At 40.2% G+C, this 24,263-nt stretch overlaps 1 protein-coding gene across 5 annotated transcripts in view; it reads left to right on the forward strand.

Moving 5' to 3' along the window:
* Positions 1–24,263, forward strand: part of FILIP1 (filamin A interacting protein 1) — a 116,906-nt gene that overhangs the window by 12,799 nt on the left and 79,844 nt on the right. For 4 of the 5 annotated variants that reach the window (XM_075414489.1, XM_075414492.1, XM_075414491.1 and 1 more), the window contains exon 2: positions 17,571–17,711. The exons of the other annotated variant lie outside the window; for it this stretch is intronic. The gene's annotated coding sequence lies outside the window, so the exon portion shown is untranslated. The remainder of the gene's footprint in view (positions 1–17,570; positions 17,712–24,263) is intronic. 5 annotated transcript variants of the gene reach the window in all.

Below are 24,263 nucleotides of genomic sequence, written 5' to 3' on the forward strand. Positions count from 1 at the left end.
TTGTAACATATCAGGGTTTATTTTTTTCTAATTTAGGTGTTTTGTTTTATTCACTTTAGTGGTTTTTTTTTTTTTCTTTTTTACAGTGAAAGAACAAAGTTAAACCCTCAGGATTTTGGACCTACTGTCTGAAGGCTGAATTTAGTATCTAATCTCTAAGCTCCCCTGGACAGCCTACTTCATTCTCTTTTTCCTGATGTAAAAACAAGGGTCTCTGGGAAATAGACAGCTAGTAACTTTGTTTCAGGGGGGTCATTTGGTTGCTTCCTGAATCAGGCAGCTTGAGATGCTTGAAAACAACTCAGTGTATCTCCCCCAGAGGATACATATACATCACATCTCTGATTTGTCTAAGCTCCCTTGGCCTCTGCCCAGGAACATCCAGATTTCCTGACTCATGGCGATGTACCCTGTCTGGTTGTACTTCATGAGCAGCAGCTCAAAAATCAGAACAGTATTCTGCTATTGCATAAGTTTTTCCAAGCAGTAAACAATAACACCCCGCCACAAGCTTTATTACATTTATCTTGGAATTCAAGATCCAGAAGAGACTGCTGGTTATTATTTTCTTTAATGTCAGCCCAAAAAGACTGTAAGAAGTTATTCTTTAATAAATATTTTCAGGATACCTTAGTATTATATTAATTAGATGTCCTGAAAAGGAAGAATAAATGCAACAGAAGCTATAATAAGCCAATAATTTTTCTTCCAGCTGAGAAACATGGTTATGATTTTTTATTTTCATATAAATTTTATTGTTATATCAGCAATTAAACGCTAAAATGTGGAGGGTAAATTTAAAGCTACAGAAGCTGAAAATAATCAGTAGGAAAAATTATATTTTATAGGAGTAGTAACATACTATTCAGTAAGTCCTATTCTGGAAAGCTCTTCTTTACTTGCATCTCAAGCATTTGTTTAAAACATTTAAAAAGCAGTAGCATTATCAACTGGCTCAAAGCAGGTTTGAAAATAAACAGTCCATGACTATTACTGGGATTCATGAAAAGAAAACTCTGTCTGACTCTAAAACCTATTTTGGAGCTACGACTGCTCCACTCCCCTGCTTGTGGCATGATGCAGCTGCTCTTTCTTTAATATTTTTGCTGACAGCTACAGCTGACAGATAACATTTCACTTCACCCCAACATCAACTCTATCTCAAGGCTCCCTTACTTAGACTGAAAACGCTGCCTTCCCTGTGGCTTTACCTGCATCACAGTGCAACTCTGTAACCATGTAATTATTCATACCAGTCACTTGTAATGGAGCAGCAGAAATAGGGCTGCAGTCAGGTCATGTGTTGGGGGAGTGCATCAGCCATCCAACGGTTGCTGATGGCACAGCAACAGCTCCTCTTCTTTCCCTTCATCTGCTCTTACATGGTCTGAGAAAATACGCACCTGAATCTGGGAATAAAAATAATATTGCATCTATATCTATACAATATGCAATTGATATTTTGCATCAGTTGTCATATTATATCTTTGTTTTAGTTATATTTGTTGCCGTGGACCATATAAAAAATATTTTATCCATTTTAATGTATAATCTCCTAGTAAACAGGCTTTGATTTCTTGGTTCATAAAAGTTTTCATGTAATAACCAATCATTCAATAATACTGTGGTGATCCACCCACAAATGCAGCACTCTTTGCCTCCCAGACAGAAAACAAGAACAATTACAGTGCTCCCAGTTCTGCCCCTGAACCTCTGAAACCGTAAGAGAGGAGCAGAAGGTGGAGGATCGGTTTCAGAAGCTGCCAGCACATAAGAGAGAGACCCAAAGAGAAAAGTGGGAAGGAGGCATTGCTCAGTTAGTCCTTCAAAGGATTTCCCAGGAAAATTAATTATGATTAAGACTGTGCGTACATCTGTCCTTGTTTGATTGATGGCTCAATCTAAAAAATAAAAACAAATAAATGCTTTGCTATGTTTTCTCAGGACTTGCAGTGAGGCACATTAGTTTTTGTTTGGATTAAATATTTTACCAGACTGCAAAATCCTATTTTTATTACAGGGTTTTTCTAGCAAAATTGAAAGAACAGGAAGAGAAATGCAAGTTTGTAATCATGAAAAAAAACCACAAAACAAGCCAGAAGGAAAGGTAAAGGTTAGAATACTTTATTGTTACAATGTAGGGATTAAAACACAATCTTCTACCTCCCACTAAAATACTTTAAATACAAGGTATTCTGAGATGCCTGCTTTACTCTCTGCAGAAAAAAAAAAAAAAAGATGTCTACTTTGTGTGAAACATTTAAATATTCACCGGAGCAAGAGCTGACGCTTGAGGACAGTTCAAGATACATGCAACGTCATGGAGTTGTTCTTATTCCCTGTGACCCAAAATTCATTAATTTTTATTCAGATACCCATTTTGAATCATGCAGACAATTTGAACAACAGTTACCTTTTGTGTAGTAAGAACTTAAAACACTACTGGGCTTTGACGGAATTGGGACATATGGAAAAAGAGGGCAGAGAAACAATTTTCTCATCATTTTTCTACTTCACTCTGATAGTACCTCTGATGCAGAGTTTCAGCATCTGTGCAGGGACAGGAGCGACTCTCACACATTGATGCAATGCACAGTCGGTTCAGTTTATTGCTCCACTTGCATGGTTATATACATTTTTCATATCTATACACTCAATCACGCTTATTCGGATAGGCTACAGACATAAATCACGCACTGTTCACGTGCCCCATATTCTCTTATGATTGGTAACTATGCACTAACGCCAATAGCAACAGACCGCCTCCACGTCCTTGAACACATCTTGTTTTTGCTAACCCACATCCTGTGCACTATCAGAACTTTCTTAATTGTTATTCTTAGCTGCCCTTTCCAGCGGCCTGTTCAGTTATGCTAACTGTTTTGCTTAAGCGGCCTAGTCATGCTAACTCTCAAGCTACATCGACCCCAACACTCTTACTTCTTGTGATGTTAGTGTGGGGGAAAAAAAGATCAGAAATGGCAAAAGAAACTGTTTCTGCAGTTCATACGTTCCATTTTCATTTTTTGTTTCTCTGAAACTTTATACTGAATTTGAACCAAATCTGCTACAGAGTACTCAAGCCAATGGTTTTAGGCAGGATGAGTTGTTTATTAGAAGAAATTGCTAAGCATAATTTCAGCTGCAGGCTCTAATCAGACTATTCTGCTTCCAGTCCCCCTACGGTGGGAATCCCCAAGGGGCAAAGCCTTGGCAGCAGGATGGATGCATAGCTGTAACACCAGGGGCTAAGTGAGAAAATCACATCCTTGAGCCTTTAGAGATAGTGTGCGGGTGTCCCAGCCCTCCTTTAGGCCACAGGAACCCATTTAATGATGGCGAATATTGGTATTAGCCTCATACTCCCATTTCTCTCCATAGAGAGAACCTAAGCAAGCACCAAGACATCACTGAAAAAAATATCAACCAGTACAAATAAATAATATGGTGTCACTATACTATGAAGACAGCAATGAACGTAGCTTTTCTGTGAGTCCAGGGATGATACTAGATTATATAGCCTTTGACAGTTTAAAAAATACCTAGGTACTGTTGTCTTTTAATTTTGTTTTATTTTGTCTTCTTTGGTACAACTCGCCTTCCACAGGCACCTCAAGGATGGCAAAACTTTGCAGTTCTGTCATGCAGTTTAGAGGAATCATCTGGATTTTAACTCTGAGGAGTAGCATTTAATCTGTGTGACCCCTAAAATCAAAACATTTTCTTTGTGGAAACAAGCCTGCCTTAAACAGCTTGCATTAAAACTGCCTTGTAGTTAAGAGGTCAAAATTCCCAAGGACATCACAGAAAAGTCTGGCAGAGTGTTCACCTTAAAACTGCTGTCATAGAGCATTGCAAGCAGGAAAACATAAATTGCAGACTTTATGTTATTTTTATATATTTTCAGAGTGCTGCCAAAATAGTTCATTTCCAGATCAAATAAAGGAAAAAAAGCTTAGCAAGCTTGGCTGAAACCATTATAAGGAATATTTAGAAATTTCTCGGGGCATCTTTGGGAAGGCTTTGTGTGTATCAGCTCACCAATCATGACCATCTCCTTTTTTCATGCACTCTCTAAGAAGCCATGAAATCCACTAAGAATAAAACAGTACAAGTTGGAACAGATGCTACTTCTGATATTTTGGTTACAAACAAAAATACATTAATTTATTTAGTAAAACGTCTGGTTTTATTTTTAGCATCTTTAAAAATGCTTCTTTTTGAACACGGGAGGATTTGTTGGTAAGCGGTCTTGTCAACATAGATGCATTCTGAGTCTCATCTGTTAAATTCTAGCAAGGGAACTGGTTGATCTAAGTTAAGTGCTTCAGTAGCTTTCTCTGAAATTTTCTTTGCGAATCCTTCCTTAAAGTTATGAGAAAGCTGGGACAAATCAAGATGTTCCATCCAGATACTTCTGTGAGGCTGACACAGATTTCTCTGGTCTAGAAAATAGTAGGAAACTCTGGTAATAGAAGTGTTTGCAGGATTTCTACTAGTCTGAAGTTTTGTCACCGTGTTAGTGAAATATAGCTAATCAGCTGGGAGCTAGCAATAGATGAAAATGGGAAGTGTAAACGTAAGCAGATATTAAATGCTAAACTGAAAGACAGGTATGCCAATTGACTTACAAATGTGATGTTAAGCTGGGACATAGAAGAGAAGACATACTACAGAGCACGCTGATACGACCCCTATCTAAATTTGCCTGACATTTTTCATTAAAAAATCTAGTCTTGTGTGAAGCCCAGTTGTTTACAGCTTTGCCAAACCTCAGTTGTTCAGGCTGGATGTCTGGCTGAGTCTGGATTGTTTTTGGAAGTTTCAGCTAGAATGCTTTGAGCATTTCCAAGAATGAGGTGAGTGAAAATTGTTGTTTGCCCATGTGAAAACAATCTCATAACCATCTTTCTGAAGAGCTTTAATGTCTTCGTGTTCCAGAGTGATCTACTGAAATTTGGCCAGGGAACTGCTTTGTGGCAGCGAATTGACTTTTTCCATCCTTGTGAAACTTATGCCAGGCTAAGAGCCGCTGAAAAAAGTATTTCACTGAGAATACCTGGTAGAGATTTCTAGCTAACTTCTGAGAATAACCCACGTACGCTGATGCTGTCCCAGTTCCTCGCATGCCACCTGTTGCAGCTGACTTATGCACATGCTGTTTCCAGAGAGCCCCTCCATCTCAGGGTTACAGGGTTAAGCAATGCTCTTCCCGCAGTTACTTCTTCATCAGCACTGCAGCACAAAAAACGTGGTGAAGGCTCTTGTTTTCTGTTTCAATAATACTTCCTCGGCAGAGCCTGTGCCATGGTGGGAAAAAATGGTGTGGACAGCATGATTGCTTTTGCTGCTGGGGAGGGACACTGGGAAGGAACAGAACGGTGACAAACCCTTGCATAAAACCTTGGCACCTGTCAGTCAGGATCTCTTTGCCATTCATTGGTACTGTCCATCACCTTTGCCGTGGGATGGAAACAGTGTCTTTGGGAAGGCAGAAGATAATCTACAGTCACTGACACTTTGCCAGTGTAAATGTGCTTTAATTAAGAATTTATCTGGATCTTCTCCTGACTTGTTTGGAATCAGAATTAACTCAGTTCATGCCTCTGTGGTCTGAGATTTGTGTCATTCCTCTGTTTGGCATTCACCATCACCTGCTGGGCGAGCTGGACTTCTCTCTGTGTCCCAGTGTCCACCTGAGCTGACCTTCCCGCTGTGCTCTTTGGAAGTGGTCATCTCTGATCCCTTTCTAATAGCAGCAACAGTGCAGAGACCAACCTCACCCACCTGCGTGGCACCACACCTCCCTGCAAAGCTGTCTTCTTAGTTCTTTCCTCTGGATTTGGGAACACGGTAGGCTTCTGAGGCAATATGCTCAGCCTGCTTTTTTTTGTAGAAACAGCTATGGCAGCTGCTATTCCCGTATTTTTACCATGCTCACTGCTCCTCTTCTCTCTGCTGCACTCCCCCTCGGGAATTCATTCCATCTGACTGTGCCATCTGTCTGAGTGCTTCTGATTTGCTTGCCCTCCTCTCAAAAATCAGGGCATTGCAGTTCTGCTGTGGTTTTGTAGAGCAACAATCCGCATTTCCACTTCTCACAATTTTATCCTTGTTTGAAAGCAATGTGGTAACAGCCATACAGAAACTGTTAAGAATTTATGGGCGACACTTTGCCTGTGTCTGTTTTTGGGAAATTAGACAATGCCAATGCTGGTTCTCTGACCCTCTGTCCAGTTGTCACTGGCTGGTCATATCTACGTTATTAAACTTCCTCAGCCTTCAAAACAGGTTGGCTATGTCCAAGCTGCCAACCCCTGGCTAGGATGGTCCCCATCCAGGGCTGATTCCAGAACCATTCCAGGAAGCCCACTGGTTAGTCCATGCCAAAATTTTGGCCAAGCTCTGGCACTGTTTAATCTGCTAATTTAGACATAATCTTCATGTCATACTCATCTGAAAACATCATATGCCTGCAATCATCTCAACAATCGCATAAAACCCTATCTGCTTTATAAAGATATATTTTATTATTATTGAATCAGACTTTTCTAAGATTGCAGATAGAGTGACTGCTTTCCAAGAATATTTTGAACTTCCAACACTGGAAAATTCTAGCACTGGAAGAAGTTTTGTGACATGTTTAAACTGATTTTTTTGAGTTGGTTCCTTAGGCTTGATTTTAGTCTCTCCTCTGCACTCACATTTCTTTGCTTTCTACTGTTCTGCTTCAAATGTCTAGTTCCTTGTTCTCCTTTCATTAACTGAGTAAGAAAAAAAAACCCAGACAATTTTAATAAAGCTCAGGGACCAATGTTTCCACCTGAACTGTTGTAATTAATGAGCACAGCAGATGATATTTTGGTTAGATGAGTCAAAACTACTAACACTTCGTTGGGTCTTCTTAGTTCCTCATGGACAAACAGTGCTTAGAGCTACAGGCACTATTGTGCACAGGGTTTCACAGGACTATCTTCTTTTCAAAAGGAAACGTGAGCAAGGGAAAAAATGCCAGAAAAAAAGCTTATTTTAACCATATGTGGTTTTGGAGGACTGTGTTTTATTGAACAGCAGTTCAATGAGTAACATGAAAAAATCATACAGGCAATTCTTAGCTCTGTCAGAGAAGAGAATAATAAGAATTTCTGATGCATCAACAGCTAAACTGTAAACAGGCAACAAACCAGACAGAAACTCCAATAATCACTTTGAACCCTTAGCTGCAACAGAATGGTGTACACAACTTTTACGCAGTGGGAACGTCAGGCTGTGCAGGGCTTTCTACACTGTCCCATCCAGAAGCAGAGCACTGGGGTTGCGAGCATCAAACTTATAAGGATTTGATGACAGCTGAATCCTTTGGCTCTCCTCTCCTGTGAAAGGACAGTGTTGGTGCCTTGGAGCCCCAGGAGTTGTTCCTCCTGTTACTGAAGCAGAACCTCAGAGACAACTCCGTCCTGAAGTCACAGCATGAAGTAAAAAAGACCACCCCTCTTCTTGCATAAATTTTCAATGCCCTGTGTACAATGCATGTTTTGCTGAAATTAGAAATTAATATATCACAATTTTAAAGCAAACCAAAAGGACTTTTACCTGCCAACATCCCTGTTCAAATCCTTCTCCAAGAGCTGATGAAATCATCCGACATAAAGCAGAGCAGAGACTGCATTCTTTACAGAGCTTTGAGTGATGCATATTTTACCAACTCATCCATGAGAAAGGGATTCTTGAACAAAATGGCTAAGTGAAAGAAGAGATCATTTAAAAAATATGCTTATGTGGAATTTTAGTTGTGACATGCACTGTGAACATTGCTAATGATTTCAGATATCAGACTATTCTGCTATTAAGAAGCAATTCAATACACATTTAAACTGTAACTCTGAAAACATAATTTATGTTTCCAGTACTTTTATCTTAAACAGTCTTTCAGGCTTAACAAAAATTTGGATACAGATTGTTTAAAAACTTGCAACTCCAGCACGAATTCAGCTGAAAAGTTTCAGAGGAACAACTATTACATCAATAAACATAAATCTCTACATATATGTAAGATTAAGAGCCTTGCTATTCAAGATAGTCACCTTTAATTTTAGGTTCTTGAGCCATTACTGAAAGCTTAAAAATATTACTGAAAGGACTGCTGTGACTTCTGAGCCATTGCATGCAACTCCTTCACATGCTCAGTGACAAACAGTATGCTCTGCCCTACTTTCCATCCATGGGAAGAGTTGATTTGGATTTAATTTAAGGGTGAGCCAAGTGCTTTTGAGATAACATTTTGCAGTTCCCTGCTGCTCTGTTCTTATTTGCAGGCCCAATAAATACTGTTTTGCAAGAACAATTTTCTCATTTGAACTGCTCAGTATGACAACAAATTCTTGTGGTTTAAGACTAACATAAGCCAGTTCCAGAGCACCTGCCGGGAGATATTATGATTTTTGTGTACTTCAGCTGAGGATATGGTTAGCTTGTGTTGTTGTAGGGTATGAATTACAGTTTTTCTTCTAAAAATATAAGTCTTCTGCATTTGGGCAATAAAGGAAACATAACATTTGCATTCAAAACATTTCAATAAAAGCATCCTTGGTGAGTTAACAGTATGTTTTTCATGTCAGAACTATAGTGGAATAAAGAAACCTGCTTTCAAGGGCCGCAGCCAAGCCATAGTAATTTAAAATAGCTGAGCATCATGTCCTTCAGTTTTGGTTTCGTGTCCTGCCATAAGCAATCAGATGAAAAGAGAGAAGTTTACTAAGTTTGTAAGCCACTGACTAGTTTTCCCAAGGTCAGCTTTAAGCCTTGTGCTGTCTCTGTGCCAACCCCTGCAACTCAGTCAACTACGGGGAACTCCACAGCATGGTTTGTGGCAGCTGGGGACTGCATTTGTGCTCTGCTCTCAGCAAGCAAACCAACCAACCAACCAACCAACAGCGAGTATTTCTTCCAAGTATTTCTACTGTCTCCCTCCAAGTCACATTAACTTCTGCATCCACAGACAAGGTGTTCTGCAGATCTGCTGTTCAGCATGTGAAGAACCACCCTGTTCTGTTTGTTGGTGGAGACTGCTTCGAAGCCCGTATAAAGCAAAAATAACCAGACAAAGAGAACAGGTGCTGGGACGTAACAGGAGCATAGACTAGTTTTCTACTAGAAGTCTATGAGTTTGAAAGATGTCAAAGTCGCCCACCTTCGTTGCTTCTGTCCCAGACACAGCCAGGACAGGAGGCAATCAACACCATAGTGCTGCAGACCCCAGCTCACCGAGCCGCGGACAAGCAAGGAAGGGTGAAGGCAAATGCGCTCTGGCTGCCGCAATGCGCAGAAATGATCTGGTAACTCCAGGAGGTTCTTGAGAACAGGTTTGCCTCTCACAGCAAATGAATAAAAAATTCTAGATCTAGAATTAGTACCATAAACTTCCTGACCATCTCTAGACCATTTCTCCCTAATATTTCAGAGGAGCACAGAAACCAGCAGTCCTTAGGAAGGCTCTACTGTACTTTTACTAGTCATAATGGAGACTTAAAATCTACAGTGCTGGAGATTGCTTAGTGAAGCCATCTCTTGCATCTGATAAACAAACCTGAACAAAATAAAGTGGCCCATTAGGATTTTCTCAGACACCTTTCAGTGCCCTGACACTTATTGACTCATTTGTGAAATGAGTTCAATGATCTTTGCCTTGTCAGTGTTCAGCAACTCTGTGCAGGACCTGCATGCAACATACCATTGTGCTTTTGTTATGTGAATAAGCGTCTGTTAGGAATCCTGCCACAACCACTAATTTATTCCATATAAACAGCAGAGAAGTCATGAGAAAATACAGGCTGCTCTACTACCAACCTTGCCTACCATCATACAAGCACATTTAAGTGCTGCATTTTGGTCAGCTCTTGCTTAGCATAGCAGCCATGCTTAATTTATGTTGTCTAAATCAATGTGTTGAGTAGCTACCACTTTCACTGAACATGGAGATGATTTAATTTATGAATTCATCAACCACCTTTTTTGCAAGACCCTTTTAGAATAATCTGTATGTTTTCAGCTGAAGATAAGCATAATTCAACATGTTACTGCTTTAGAACTACATTGCTATATTTACTATAAAATGGTGGAATAGAGATCAAATATCATGCTTTAAATTAGTAGGTGGCACAATGATTTATTTTTAATGTGGAAGGAAGAAGTTAAGAATTAGCAGTTTGATGGTGAATAAATCTTGACAAATCAAAGAAGTACATTTTGAAAAAAAATTTTAATTACTGTTGTGTAAATTCACAATCTAGTGCCAGAAAGTATATAACTTTTCTTTTCAATATGGATCAAGTTTTCTCTTAAAAGTTGCAAGGACATTCCCCCCCCCGTGTATGAAAAATGTTTCAGAACATCAGCCTTCTGAAAACTTGTCTCCATTTATTTGTGACCAATTTATTCCTGAAGGAGTTCAGAGCACATGCACAGTTTCTATTCAAAAAAAGAACTATTTTTGCTTGAGACAAAAGTAGCAGTTTAAGGAGGAAACAAGACTGTTTTGATGTATATACATCATGTGTACTGCTGAGGTAAATCAGGAACTTCAAAAATGCGTATCTCTTCTGTTTAAAGCCTTGAAAATGTAGAATGGAAATAGAAAGAGAGACTATGATGAAAATCACTAGCATTGTCAGAGTCAAAAGCGAAACTGTGATTTCTTAGTTGAGAGAAAAAAGTGTAAAGGAGGCATGAAGGAAGGGTGTTGAATAAAAAGAGGCTGGAGAAGATGGATGAATGCTTCTTCACAATGCATGAGTAAATATGCATATGGTAAAAGTAAAAGGGAACAAAATCAAAATGAAAAAATACGTGCAAAGCTATGTAGACAAACACATATGTAAATGGGTACTTGATTTTCACTGTGTTTGATTAAAGCCAGAAGCTTAGAATGCTTTCAAAAGAATTTTTATGTAAGGTAGGAAAAGGTGTTAGAAGTCAATAACTCAAGTCCTGAGCCACCCATTAACGGGTGACAATGGAGACATGTTTTCCATTCTACTGGATCCTTTCTTCCTGAGCATCTAACGCTGAATCAGAAGAGCTGAAATTAGCATTGTTCACAAGAAACTAGTGAGAGATTTTTTACTTCACTGGTTAAGAAAGCGAATTGCTAATAAAAAAACTTGCAAAACTGGTATTATGTTTACAAAGCCACCTTAGGTGGGACTGGAGTGGATCAGATAAAGATACTATTAATTACCATGGGATATAATCTTTTAGTAATGTTTTGGGCATCTTCGCAGTAAAATTTGCCTTCACTGTGCTACTGCACTTTATATGAAGATAGCGTGCTGGTATTTCTATCAAAATTTCAAATAGGAGCTACAGGAAAGTGAACATATGCATAGTTCCATCATGGCCATTGTTTTGTCTCATTCAGGGGGTGTCTTTGTGTGTGTATGTGTATATGTGTGCATTTAGAAAGAAATACTTTTTGTAAATAATTGATTTTTATGTAAACATTTTACTACTTTTGATGAAAGTAGATTTTTTTTCCAAACTTCTACTTTGTAGAAGTTCATGGGTTTTTACTTCAAACTCCGCATAAGCAATCTTTTAAGCATGAAAGAAATTAAGCTGTATAACGTATCTCCAAAAACAGACGGCTCTGTTTTTAACAAAATGTCTTTCCTCTCACGTGTACAACCCATGCTATGACCAAAGTAAAGGAGAAACAATCATAATTCTGTTCCTTTGGCTATATCTCTTGGATACACTCCAACATAAAATGCATTAGCACAAAAATGTACTTGTCCTTAATTAATTTATGGCTTAGAGCAGAATACCAGAAATAACAGTTGAACTTCAGCTGCAAAGGTTTTAAAGTCATGGATAAAATATTGTATAAAATTTGTAATAAACCTTAAAAAGCACTAGAAGACAAGTAGAACTAGTTTTCAATAATCTTAGGAATTTTAGTGATGGACAACTGAATGTAAAATATGTTTATTTTGTAATACATTGGGTTCTATTGAATTTATTGTCATTGCGGGAGAGAAAATTGTTTCAGTTTTACTACTAGCCTGAACAAATACACTTACTAGATGGAACTATTTGGTTGGGATTTTTGATTTGTTTTGTTTTGTTTTTAAGTAGCTTGAACCATATAAAGTATGCTGGCACATCTTGTTCTGAAACATGCATGGTTAAGGGTTACAGAATCTGCATGATAAACTATAGCTTTATACAGGAACAGAGGACTGGAAAGGATCTAAAGGGTCATCAAATCTATTGTCCTAATACTGCAGGAATCCAATTTTATAATCCTCTTCATAAACTTATCAAGCTCCATGGTGAGTACAGTTAGGATTTTTGCTCCTGTTACTCCAGCTGGAAAATTGTTCCCAAATCTCATTGCTCCGAGTGAGAACCTGTTGCTGGTTTCTAGCACAGATTAAGTTCTGGCCAACCTGTGCCAATGGGTTCCCTTGCCAACGTTGTCATTTAGTTTAAATGGCTCTCCCATCTCCCTAATGTCTGCCTCCGCGATATATTTATAGATAGCAACTGGATCCCTTAACAGCCTCTATTTTGCTAAGCCGCACAAGCCAAGCTCTTCATTCTGTCTTCTCATATGGTAGGTTCTCTATCCCCTGATCATCCTAGAAGCCCATCTTTGTACCTGAACAAGTCTGAGGTAATGTGCTACAAATGATAAAGTACAACAGTCTTGTATAATAGCATAATAAAAGAAACCATAGCAAACAGAGTAATAATTTCAGGCTTGCAAGCACATGCTGTACCGAATATTTAGGAGGTCGAGGAGAGATTTTAAAATCTTATAAGGGGATCTTTGTTAAAAATAATGAGTTTTTTAAATTGAATTTGCAGTATTAAAGGTTTTAGGGTTTTAATCAAAATCTGGAAAATCAATGAAAATTATGATTTGGTTGTGACCTGCATCCAGCACAGTATGCAGTTGATTAGATTTGTGACAGTAATCATTGAAGAAATGGGTCTGACATTTTGCAAGTTTGTTTGACAATAATGACTGAGAAAATTCATGTGAACACTGCATGTGATGAATCTCTCCTGGAGACACCGCAAGTGCATTCACACGTTGTCTTTAAGAGATTTCAGTGGCAGGGGGCTGGTTCCCTGGAGTTAGCTCTGCAGAGTGCTCATGTTGGTGTGAGCCACTGGAAAGCAAAAGAGAATGTGGGGACAGCTGATCCCATCACCTCCCAGGACCACAGAGAAAAGGATATTTGGTCAACTCCAGTATCCCCTGGTCTCTTGTGCTGTATCTTCTCGGAAAACTCCAGGAAACTCCTGACTCCCAGCTGTTAAGACTGTGATAGCAATCTTTTTTGACTGTTTTACTTTTAATCCTTACTGAGTCGATAGTTTAATCAAGTTTCAAGGGGAGCTTCACAGAGAAGCTTTTCCCTGTCCATGCTGAGCCTGCCATCCCAGGGCTTGGGGCCACGATCACTGGAGTGTAGGATGTCTCTGTTAGTGTGCAGGAGAGACATTGTGGGGGTGTGTGTGTGTGTGGCATTTCTTTTTCTACGATCCTTCTGTTCTCAGGAATAAACACACTAATTTCTCTTTTAGCTTTTCTCTGTCCTGTAGTGCAAGAAAAAAAGGGCTTTTGTAATATGCTATAGGAAAAGAGAGGCACAAATTTAAGCTGGTATATGCACACACAAAGATCAATGAAAATTAAAAGCTTTTAAAATACAAGCAATTTCTTAACCAATAGCACATGGGAATCCCAACCATGATTACAAGCAATTCAATACACAATTAAGGAAATACATGTCAGGGCACTGCATGGGTGGCTGCTCCCTGGGGGCTGGGTGCAGGTGAAATCCCTATGGGTACTAGTGCATCCATGGGGATCCACTCCCATGGGCATCAGGCACTTCCCTGGGGATGGGCATGTGCCGAGGCCAGGATGGGCCATGGGCCCACCAGTGGGCCCAGCTTAGTGGGACCCATGGCTGGGCAGGGCAGGTCTGTGGGGAGCTGGAGACTGGCCCTGCTGTGGCGATGTTGGGACAGAGGCTGATGGCCCCAGGGGAGCTGACATGGGGTCCTGGGCCCTCAGGGCCCTGACAATAAATTAATGGAACTGTAATTCTAACGAACATTTCTGACAGTGATAGTCATCATCAGATAGTTGATTTGGTAGTGGAAGCTATTGCATGCTGCCTGCCACCACGGTGGCCTGTGGGCCGTGGGAAGTAGGTGCCCCCGTGGGAAGTAGGTGCCCCTCATGCGTCCTGAAGCCTTCTCCAGTGATGCTGGTGCGGTGTAGGGTGCTTGCCAAAATCAGCTTCAGTTTGTGTCCTGTTCTGACTAGCTGTGCGTAGCCAGACCTTCAGAGTGCCCCACCAGACTGTCCGTCCAGACGGATTTGCCCTTCATGGTACCATACCCAGTGTGAAAGCTGGGGCTTCAAGCTGCAAGGGAGTGAAAAGCAGCTTTGAAAGCTCTTTGTTTTCCCTGGCTGTTCCTTTGAGGATCCTGGGAACTGTGGCTTGTAGATCACTGGGAAGATGGGGACTTTTTTCAAAGCTGTCATTAGGGTATCTTGGCCAACCTGCCAAAGAAAACTTCAGCTTTTCTTCTGCTAAGTTTGGTTCCCTAATCCATGGTGCACTGGGGGAAAAGGGGCATGTGTATGTGACCAAGGAAAGCTGAGAGGCTTTCTCCAAAACAAATCTACAGAGAATCAATAGCTTCGTAGTACTGTACTGAGTGTAACAAACAAAAATGATTCTGTTTAGTGCCTGTGATTATAACTCTCACCAATTGGCATGGAAAAACCAGCCCAAAAGGCATCCTGCTGTGCAGAGGGCTGTGGTGTTTTTGTAGCCCTCTTAGGTTAAAGATGCCAGGGAGGCAACGTCTGCAAGCCAAGCTGCTGCTTTCATTAGCCTAAGAGGTGCTTAGGAGCATTTTTGAGGTACCTGTGTGATGGCTGTGAGTGAAATACCAGCTTTACTCAAGTCAGTGGCAAAATCCCGTGGGCTTTTCAGTACCACACAATGTTGTATAATGGAGAGTATTTTAATTAAATATGCTGATATTCATCCCAACTGTTTCTTTTGCTCACCATAGTTACTGTGGCATAACTTAAAGTAGAGAAAAAGGCATGTATAGGCATAAATATTATCTCAAGATATTTTAAAGTTTAATGAAGGAAAATGTTTTCCAGAGCAGTGTAAAACATCTACCTTATCCTGCTGCTTGGTAAAACATCAGAGGATATAAATTACTCAAGTCTTAACTGTGTTCCAGGATGCCTCCTCTTGGGAAGATTTAGGTGTAGTTACTACACTTGTAAAATGACTTTAAAACAATATATAGTGTAGGGAAAGTACACTCAAGGGCCTATTTTTAAACCATGTTTCTAGTGAACAAGGTTTCTGCAAATCATGAACACCGCTTTTTTTTTACATTCAATATATCAGACTTTAATTTCATTTAGACTGATGAAAATCCAGAGTAACTTCTGTAAACTCAGAAGAGTCAAGACAAATGAGGTCAGAATTTGACCCATTAAGCCTCCACCCTTTTTTTAATCTTAATAATTAGTATGAGCTGATTGACAGAAAACTATTCTTAGTTTCTTACATTTTGTGAATTGCACTGAAAACGAAGCTCTTAGCTGCAAAAACATGGCTTGCTTTCTTTTATTAGCTCTACATAGTTTCACATTAACTTTTAAAGACAATAGTTTTGATCCTTCATCTGCTCAAATTAAGGAGAAAGCTCTCACTGACTTTTGAAGGACAGACTTTTTGTAGGGAAAAAAAATTAATTTCTGTAAATCCCATGTGCCTCATACAAATTATCTCTACTTTGCTGCTTGTAAACTGTCATGCCAGATGTAATTTAGAGCTTGTGGGTGTAATAGTGTGATAACCCAAATTCTTGTAGGGAAAGATTTCTTCTATTAAAAAATAAATAAATGGATGGATAATTGCTCAGTTTTCTCCTAGAACTAGCTGTTCAAGACTGAAATTTCTTAAACAAATTTTCAAGAAAGTATTTATCAATAATCCGATTTTTTTCCTGTAAAGCCAAGTTTTACTTCATGTGCTTGTACCAATTTAGCTGTGATTACAGCTGGTTAGGATTTCATTATTGTATCTATCCTTGTGTTGTTCCTAATCCAGTTAATCTTGTTCTTTCAATTCAAAGCAAGGACAAAAAAAATCTACAAATACCAAGTTGGCATTTACTATTTTGCAAGAATTCACATGCAATTTGTTAAGAAATAATGGAGAAATGTGCCATACACTGTTCTAGCTGCTGTTAACTTAGACAGCGTTGTAGTCCTGCTTTATTCCTTAAATGGCAATGTCCCTAGTATGACTACATTGTTATTAGGACAACTACATAAATGATTTAAATAACAGTCAGTCTGTAGAATTGAACAAAATTGTTACTGTTTTCTTTGAAAAAATCACAGCTTTTCAGAACACCATGTTGTCCTTCACCAAATGTTTTGCCAAAGGAAAGAACTCCATGGTCTCACAGCCCTCAGAAGCCCCTTGGCACCACCAGTCCTGCCGCTGAGCCTGCCTGAACACATCACTGCTCAGATCCATCGGCTTTGATCTTTCCATGCTTGGCTGTGTCTGAAGTGGGTTTGACCTACTAAACTTACACCATAACCGTGCTGCGCAGTTGAGAAGGTCAGGGCAGAACTCAGGGAATCCACAAAAATGAATTTAAATTCTGTTTGTTTATGCAAACTGATCAAACGCTTGAATGAGCTCACCATGAGACCTTGCCTCCTTCCAGTGTTATGGGTCTGTTTCCCATACACCCTGCAACATCCCCAGCTTTTCAATGCACCCAGTTCCCTCCATGTATATGGCACCATATACCATCATATTTGGAGTTGTCACCATGTCCCCAGCCTTCCTTTGTTTGCTTTTTGGGCTGTGAAAGAAACTGGGCTGCAGCTCTTGCCATGCTGCCGATGGCCCAGCTTGGCCAGCCAAGGCAGTCACGCATTCTCACTGAGCAGCTAGAATTCTGCAGGCTGCGTGCAGCGTGACTCATAGATGGGCCAAGCTGGACGTGTTACTTCTCTGCTGTCATTTTGTCATCCCATTGCATTGCATTGCACACATTCTGCGGAACCAGTCTACTCAGTGTGGAACCCAGCGCATTACCTCCCAGCTTTTTCCTTCGCTTGTTACAGCTGCTTTATTTTTTACTGGAGGTAGTTACTTGGTGTGGATTACTAAGTTAAAGGAGAAAGCTATGACTTGTGGTTCCGGCTCTTAGGAGGCAGCAGGAGCACGAGGTTTTCCCATCTGGTTTGGTATACTGTATCATAACTGCAAACACATCACCAGTTGTATTCTGGATTCTTCAGGTCATTCTGTCGTGGCTTTGGAGACACATAGATAAAGTCGATAGGAATCTCTAAATTAAAAAATATAAGCATTTTCAAGCCTCTTTAAGTATGGAAGTCTGTGTTTTCTAGCTGTCAGGCAGAGCAAGCAGAACAAGCTGCTTCTCGCTTTGTCCTCGTGTGCAGCCCCTGAGCCTTATCTTTTCTCTAGGGAGCAGCAGGGACCCCAGTCAGCCTCGGGTGGGAGCAGCAGAGCAATGGCACAGGGACACCTCCATCCTCGACTCCCTCCTCCCCCGTCCGGACCTAGATTCTAGCGAAGCCCCTGCTCTGGGAGCATCCCTCGACACAGGTATTACTCCACACCACGGGCTGTCCGGCTGACATGCAGGAGTTTCCAGGTGGAGCCATGCTCCCAAATTCATAACATTCAGGAGATGCGGTTGCAACAGCATGGCTCGAAAGCAACCCTTGAGCTTCCTGCAGATGTCAGCTCCAGGAGGTGACCAAAATGACTCGGGCCATCTCTTGTCTTTTAACCGCTCATCTGAATTGCAGATCTGTCAAAGCCCTCAGGGCCTGTTGAGGATTACCAAGGACATCCTGAATGTACATTATTCATCTGGGATTTTGCCTGTCTTTTAAAAGCCCCATTGCTAGTATGACATTGGTTATTCAGTAATCTTTATTTCATTTTTAAAATGCCTCATGGTGCTGGAACACACTTTGTAATTGTGAACCCAGCTCGAAACCTGGACGGCAATCACTAACTGATTTTACAAAAATTTCACAACTTTAAGCCAAATATCGTATCATGTTCTTAAATGTCTGACTCATTTGGAAAGCTCAGGATTGTCTGTAATTATTATGGCCCCAGAAGATCTATCTCAACAGTCAGAAAGCAACTCCATTTGTAGTCAAGCATTGTAAACACAATCTTCCTGGAACTGAAAGTTGTACATTGTGCAATTTTTATGGCTTGTATATCTTTTCTTTTTTTAGTTGGTTGAAACCTGCAGTACATGATATAAATCTCCTTAAATTGTCATTCATAATGTTAATTTCCATTAACTTGGCATAAATAAGTTGTTTTCTTTCTTAAATTTGTATAGTTACTGTTTTACCTTACAGTGTTACACAAACAAAACTTTATTTTTCTCTGATACAAAGTTGATGTGAGTACAAACTGCTAATGAAATGTTTCTAGTTATGGAGTTTTTAAACCAAATTGAAAAAAACCCCACAGTATTTTCATTATGTATGTGTTATGAAGTCCAATAACTGTTCCATTACTTCAACTAACCATTTATTTAATTCTCCACCTTTGCAGAGATTTGGAAAATTTTCTCTGAGGTTTGAGAAAGCCTTATAAAATTGCACTTTTCAGTTTTTTGAAGACACAGTGGGCACAACAATTCTGTTTTTTCCTTTCTAGAAATGTATCTTGAAGGTGTAAGAGATCAGTCAGTGACAAGTATTTATACAGTACTCTCTAGCCTTGTTCTTGCTTATTTAAATAATGTCATGCATTTGGCTACCTGCAGGAATTGTTTGCGCAACATTACTTCATACCCTGGCTGAGCAGAGGGCAGGGGAGCTAAGCCTGCTGTTGGCACACCAGTTCGTTATGTCTCTCCCATAATGTGAAATGCTAAATGCTGGGTTCTGACAATGTTTTTATTTTCTAGGCTTTCCTATCCCTCTAATTACAATTCTTGGTCTTCAACACATATGCTTATTGCAACGAGTCCAAGGTTTATCAGGTACTGGGTGTTTGCTGCTTTCCATGGGGTATGGCCAGTGATTTCTGGTGCCTGGAAGGCTGGTGCAAAAGCCGAGCCACACTACCACGCTGACATGTGCTGCCAAGCATTTTTCCGTGCAAGCTTTTGGTTTTTCTTGATGCCAAAAGGAATAATGTTTGTATCAGTAAGTAGAATTACAATAAAAGATTTATTTTGCAAGCATGACGGCTACCTTAGGTCAAGCATGTGGCAAACTGCCAGCTGTACAGAGATTCTCTAAATATGGTTATTTCATACCAGGTCAGTTTTGCAGTTCTAGAATCGACCGACAAACTACTGCCTGATTTTTACTCTTTTAATTTATGTTCTTTGTTTGGCATGCAGTCAATGATGTTGTACAGAATGAATTTTAAAGATATAGTAGGATAGTAGATTTTGGAATTAACTTTGATTAAATGAGTTACAGAGCTTAATATGGAGGCAAATAGTTTTTCTGGGTTTTTGCTGAGTTTAATAATTTCTCTAAGACAGTGACATACAAATCCTAAAGCACTGTGCTGACAAAAGAAAATCTGGAAGTGTAACTGGATAGAAATGAACATGAACTGATTAATTTAATTTAGTTTCCTAGCTGATAAATATTATAATAATAAACAAACATATGTATTCCTCAAACTGCATTTAGCTTAGCAGAGTCTTTCAGGTTTAAAGATATAAAATACTCTTAATAATTCAGAAAGGAAATATTTATTCAACGTGAGGACTTTGTCCTGACTTTTCTGAATATATATATACTGTGAAGTGTTCTTAGTATATACACAGCAGAGGCTGAGGCGGTTAGTCTGAGCTTGCTTTTTCTGGACAGCTATGCTTACCAATGGAATACTGGATGCTCTGGAGAGCTGCCCTTTAACTTTCAGTTGGGCAGGTCTGAAAAAAACTCTTTCTCCTCTGAAGTTCCTGTGGTGTGCAAGTAGACAAATAGAGATAAGGAAAAGCTCTTATCTGTGGCTTATGCAGTGAATATTAAGAGGAAAGAGGTGGTGCTCACTTAGAAACTAGGGACAGAAACCCGAGTGAGGTTTATTCTCACGGGGAGTAAACCATTATGTGAAATGAGCACGTGAGAATACTTTCTGTTACATCTTAAGATAACTGAATATAGCACGTTCATATGACAAGAGGTCAATTTGCATCCTCACAGGAGGAAAACTGGTTAATCTTCCTTTTCCCAAACCACAGGCAAGAAGCTAAAAAGCAACAACAATACCATTTTGAGCAATTCAGAGGCAGGAGGAAAGACCAGGGTTTTTACCATAACTAGCATTTACACCTAAGAAAGCAGCTGCTCGGATGGCACAGGGTCCGACTCGCTCCCGGCGGAGCCAAGATGTGACAGAGCTGCCAACAGCAACCGCAGCAGGCCCTTGCCAAGGCCATGAGTCCACCACACATGCACAGGAGAAGCAGCCCAAAGTAATTTCTCAGTCACCTAAATTTCTCTGAAGGCAGCTGAAAAATATTTAAGTAAACAAATAAGTAATGCTGAGACATTACATAACTGCTGGGTCAGACAGTTTTTCACTAAATAGAGAGAAACAGTCATTTCTCTATTTATACACTGCTTTCTTACCTGATTTACCAATCATATACCATCTGTATATGCCTCGTTAATTTTTTTTTTGGATGATGACCAAACTTTTTGGCATTATTGTGAAAAGTCAAATCAATCTTTTGCATTTGTATTGAGAGACCCAGTGATGCCTGAATATTTAGAGGCACCCACCAATTCCCTTCAGCAACACTAAGACCCATATTGCTCTTCTGTCATCCACCTCCTCATAGGAAATAGGAACTTCAAAATGTTATGATTATTTTTTTTCAAATTTACCATAATTATTATAAATTAGTCTCTATTTTCACTGGGTCTAACTAAAAGAAAGCTAACACGGATCCAATGTTTATTGCTGTTTCTTAAATTACTTGTTTTGGACAATCCTGGCCAGATTCCTCCCATTCCTCCTCCCAAGAGGGAGCGTTCAGCACAAGGAGTTGTGGTTGGCGAGTCAAACGGCTCCTTTTCCAGTTAGGTAGCTCAGTAAGGGTGAGTTTTTGACCCTTTCCAGTATATTTTAGAAATACTGGATTCTCTGCTCCTCTCGGCCAGAAATGTCCCTGCAGCAGTGGTTTGTGTACTGATCCTTGTAGAAAATCCATCCCAGCAGCACAAGCCGCTTGAGTTTGTGACTTCATTAACACAAAGTTGGCAGGATTGGTCATAGCAGGGACTGTGAGGGGCAGACATATTCTCACAGCCTCTGTCATGTCCTAACATTTGCCACCAAGCGTGGCACTGTGTCAGATGCTGATATAGGTGCCTACTACTGCCTCTCCACCCAAGAGCATTTGTGATAATGCATTTGTGGGTTCAGTGCCAGTTTATCACTCAGTTTACTGATGTGCCCAGATTAGGGGCACAACCTCTTTAGAGAGATTGGTGGTGGCTCAGAGACGCAAAACTGAGACCTCTTAGCACACCCCAGGGGCAAGACGCAGCGATGTCCTCCAGCCACGTCCTCTCTCAGGGAGGCTGGGGCAACACCGCACTCTGCCCCGTGCCTTTTTCCATAGAAAGAAAATCAGGGGATGCTTTCCCTGATAGACAGGAGCCATGGTGGACTTCAGCAGTGGTCACTGGAGATGCATGACTGAGGATGAGGACAGGCCTGAAGTCTTAACATAGCCTCAGAGAGCTTGGGCTCCATTTCAAAGACACTGCAGATTACCGATGAAATCTAAACTCCTAGCTCAGTCACACAAGTGAGATACTTAAAGCTGAACAGTGTGAACTTGTGCCAGTGCAGATGATTTTATCTTCATGTAGTCTTGTAAAACACCCACTCCATTTGTAGGAGCTCTTTTAAATATCTTTCCATGGCTCTGAACTGAATTTACTTTCTAAGAAAAGCAGCTAAGAATTTTTTACTCTATTCCAGCAGAAGAAAAGAGAATTCAACCTTTTTTAGAAAGTTAAGCAAGGTATGGTGTTTGGCTAGTTGCAACAAGACAAACAGAATTCACTTAGATTTTATCCCTGTTGAAACTGGGTTTTAAGAAGTCACAGCCATTAAAGCAACTTGAATCTGTCAGCAGGTAATTTTAGTTATGTTGATGCGAGACCAAGCCCATGCAGAGATATTTATTTGCTTCTTCCTTCTCTCTTCCTTCCCTACTCAAACTAACTATGCTGTGTTTTCAGCTTAGCCTGACTTGTTGCTCTGAACAAAAAGCCAGGTGAAGTTCTGAGCAGATTAACATTGACAGGCTGTTCAAAAAAAATCAAAACCAGCTCAACCTGCAGATGTTGGATAACTCTTTAATTTTGTTCTTTTCGAGTGAAGAAATTGTCTAGGGATTTTGAAACCAAGACTTTAGAAGAGGCACATAAATATGGTTTCTATAAATGAAAGCTATTAAAGTTGATGAGGCCATTTTCAATGCCCAGGTGAGGTATCTGCAGGTTTTTGTGCTGCTCCCTGTCAGCCTGAGGCATGGATATTATTTAAAACAGTTAGGCAGATATTTACTTCTGTACTTTCTTTGCCACAAGTTCTGAAGTCAGTGGAAAGCCTACAGGGAAATAATGACAGTCACTGGGCTGGCACTGCCAGGAATGAAGTAAGACTCTCCTTTCCTTTTACCTCTTTACAAGTAGTATTGACAAGTGAAGGCCAGGGCTTTGAATAATGCAAGGGCCACTCTGGAGCCTCACAGTGCTAGTCCCCTTATCAGTGCCAAGAAGCAGAAGAGGTGAAAGTTTGTGCCACCCAGCCCAGCAAAAGCTGGGAGAAGCCTGGTGTGAAGTGGGGGTGTTGTGCAACCTCTCTCTCTGCTTCAGCTGCCCATTCTCTTCATGACCCCTGTTGAACTGCTCTATCTCCAGACCATCCTTCAATAGCAACTTAAAATACGCCTCTAGAATAACTAATACACTTCTGCGTGCCATGACCTAACTTACTTGAGAAAATTAGGATTCTTTTATGGTTTCCCACCACCTTCCGCTTATTTTCTCTCCGCAGACTGTGTGTTTATGGTGAGTTACACTTTCCCTTTGCACGGCTGATTCGTTTTCCACTTCCTTTGTTTGTAAAGGAGCAGGCTGTGGAAAGGAAAGGCGGTAAATTAAACAGCGCCAGGGCATGAGCACAGATACTGGAAGGTGAATGTCTGTACTCTTATGAAACTGTTGGAGTGGCCCTCGACACACTTTTGGCCAGGCCACTTAACACCCTCCCGAACCATTTGAGAGCGTGTTTCAGGAGTCAGCATGGTCTAGGAGCAATCAATTCCCAGTGGGCAGTGGGGATGCAGCCAGCCATGTTATGGATGCTAAGAGGGCTTAAGAGCCTGAAGGATTTTCCAGGACAGCTGGCCTCACAGTCAGAGAGCAGTCCTGGACATGGTTAATCTCCAGTATACATGTAGCCAGAAAATTCCTTTTTTTTTTTTTTTTTTTCTCCCAGCAGGAAAAATATTATTGTAAAACCACTGAAATTGATAGTGAAACTCAAGGGCAGGTTTAGTATCAGAGACTATTTTAAACTCCTTGTTTTGAAAGCAGTTAAACTTCACAGAGGAGGAACCTTTTGGGAGGTGGAAGGCAGCCCAGTCTAGCGGAGGGGGTTAAATTCACCTCTCACCAAACAACCAGGCATTCATGTGCAAGCTGGTACTCTGTGTCTATCAACAACTAAAACTTCCTACAAAGAAGTCACTGAGAGAGATTTGGAACTTGCTCCCTGCTTTGGTTGACAGCTGAAATTTGAGATGCTGCAGATGTGTTTTTACACTGTTGTCTCTTGGAGACAATATTTGTAGAAGATACAGGTCCTCTGTATAATTTCTTTTCCCTTTGCTGTAAAATATGTAAGCTTATCTACATCATGATTATTTTTTGTTATTTTTATAAAATGAAAGAAAGATGTAAATGTAAAATGCAAAATGTAGCTATAGTTGTTTACTGGTTTCAGCAAAATGAGAGCTGTGCAAATCACGGCTACCGAAAAGAATACGGGATTCACGATTCGCGTCTGGTCAGCGAGAGACAGCAAAATACTTCCCTTGACCCAAAGCCTGGAGTTTGCTTTTGGGACATTTAG

Source organism: Opisthocomus hoazin, chromosome 2, assembly GCF_030867145.1.
Source record: "Opisthocomus hoazin isolate bOpiHoa1 chromosome 2, bOpiHoa1.hap1, whole genome shotgun sequence".
Classification (NCBI taxonomy): Eukaryota; Metazoa; Chordata; class Aves; order Opisthocomiformes; family Opisthocomidae; genus Opisthocomus; species Opisthocomus hoazin.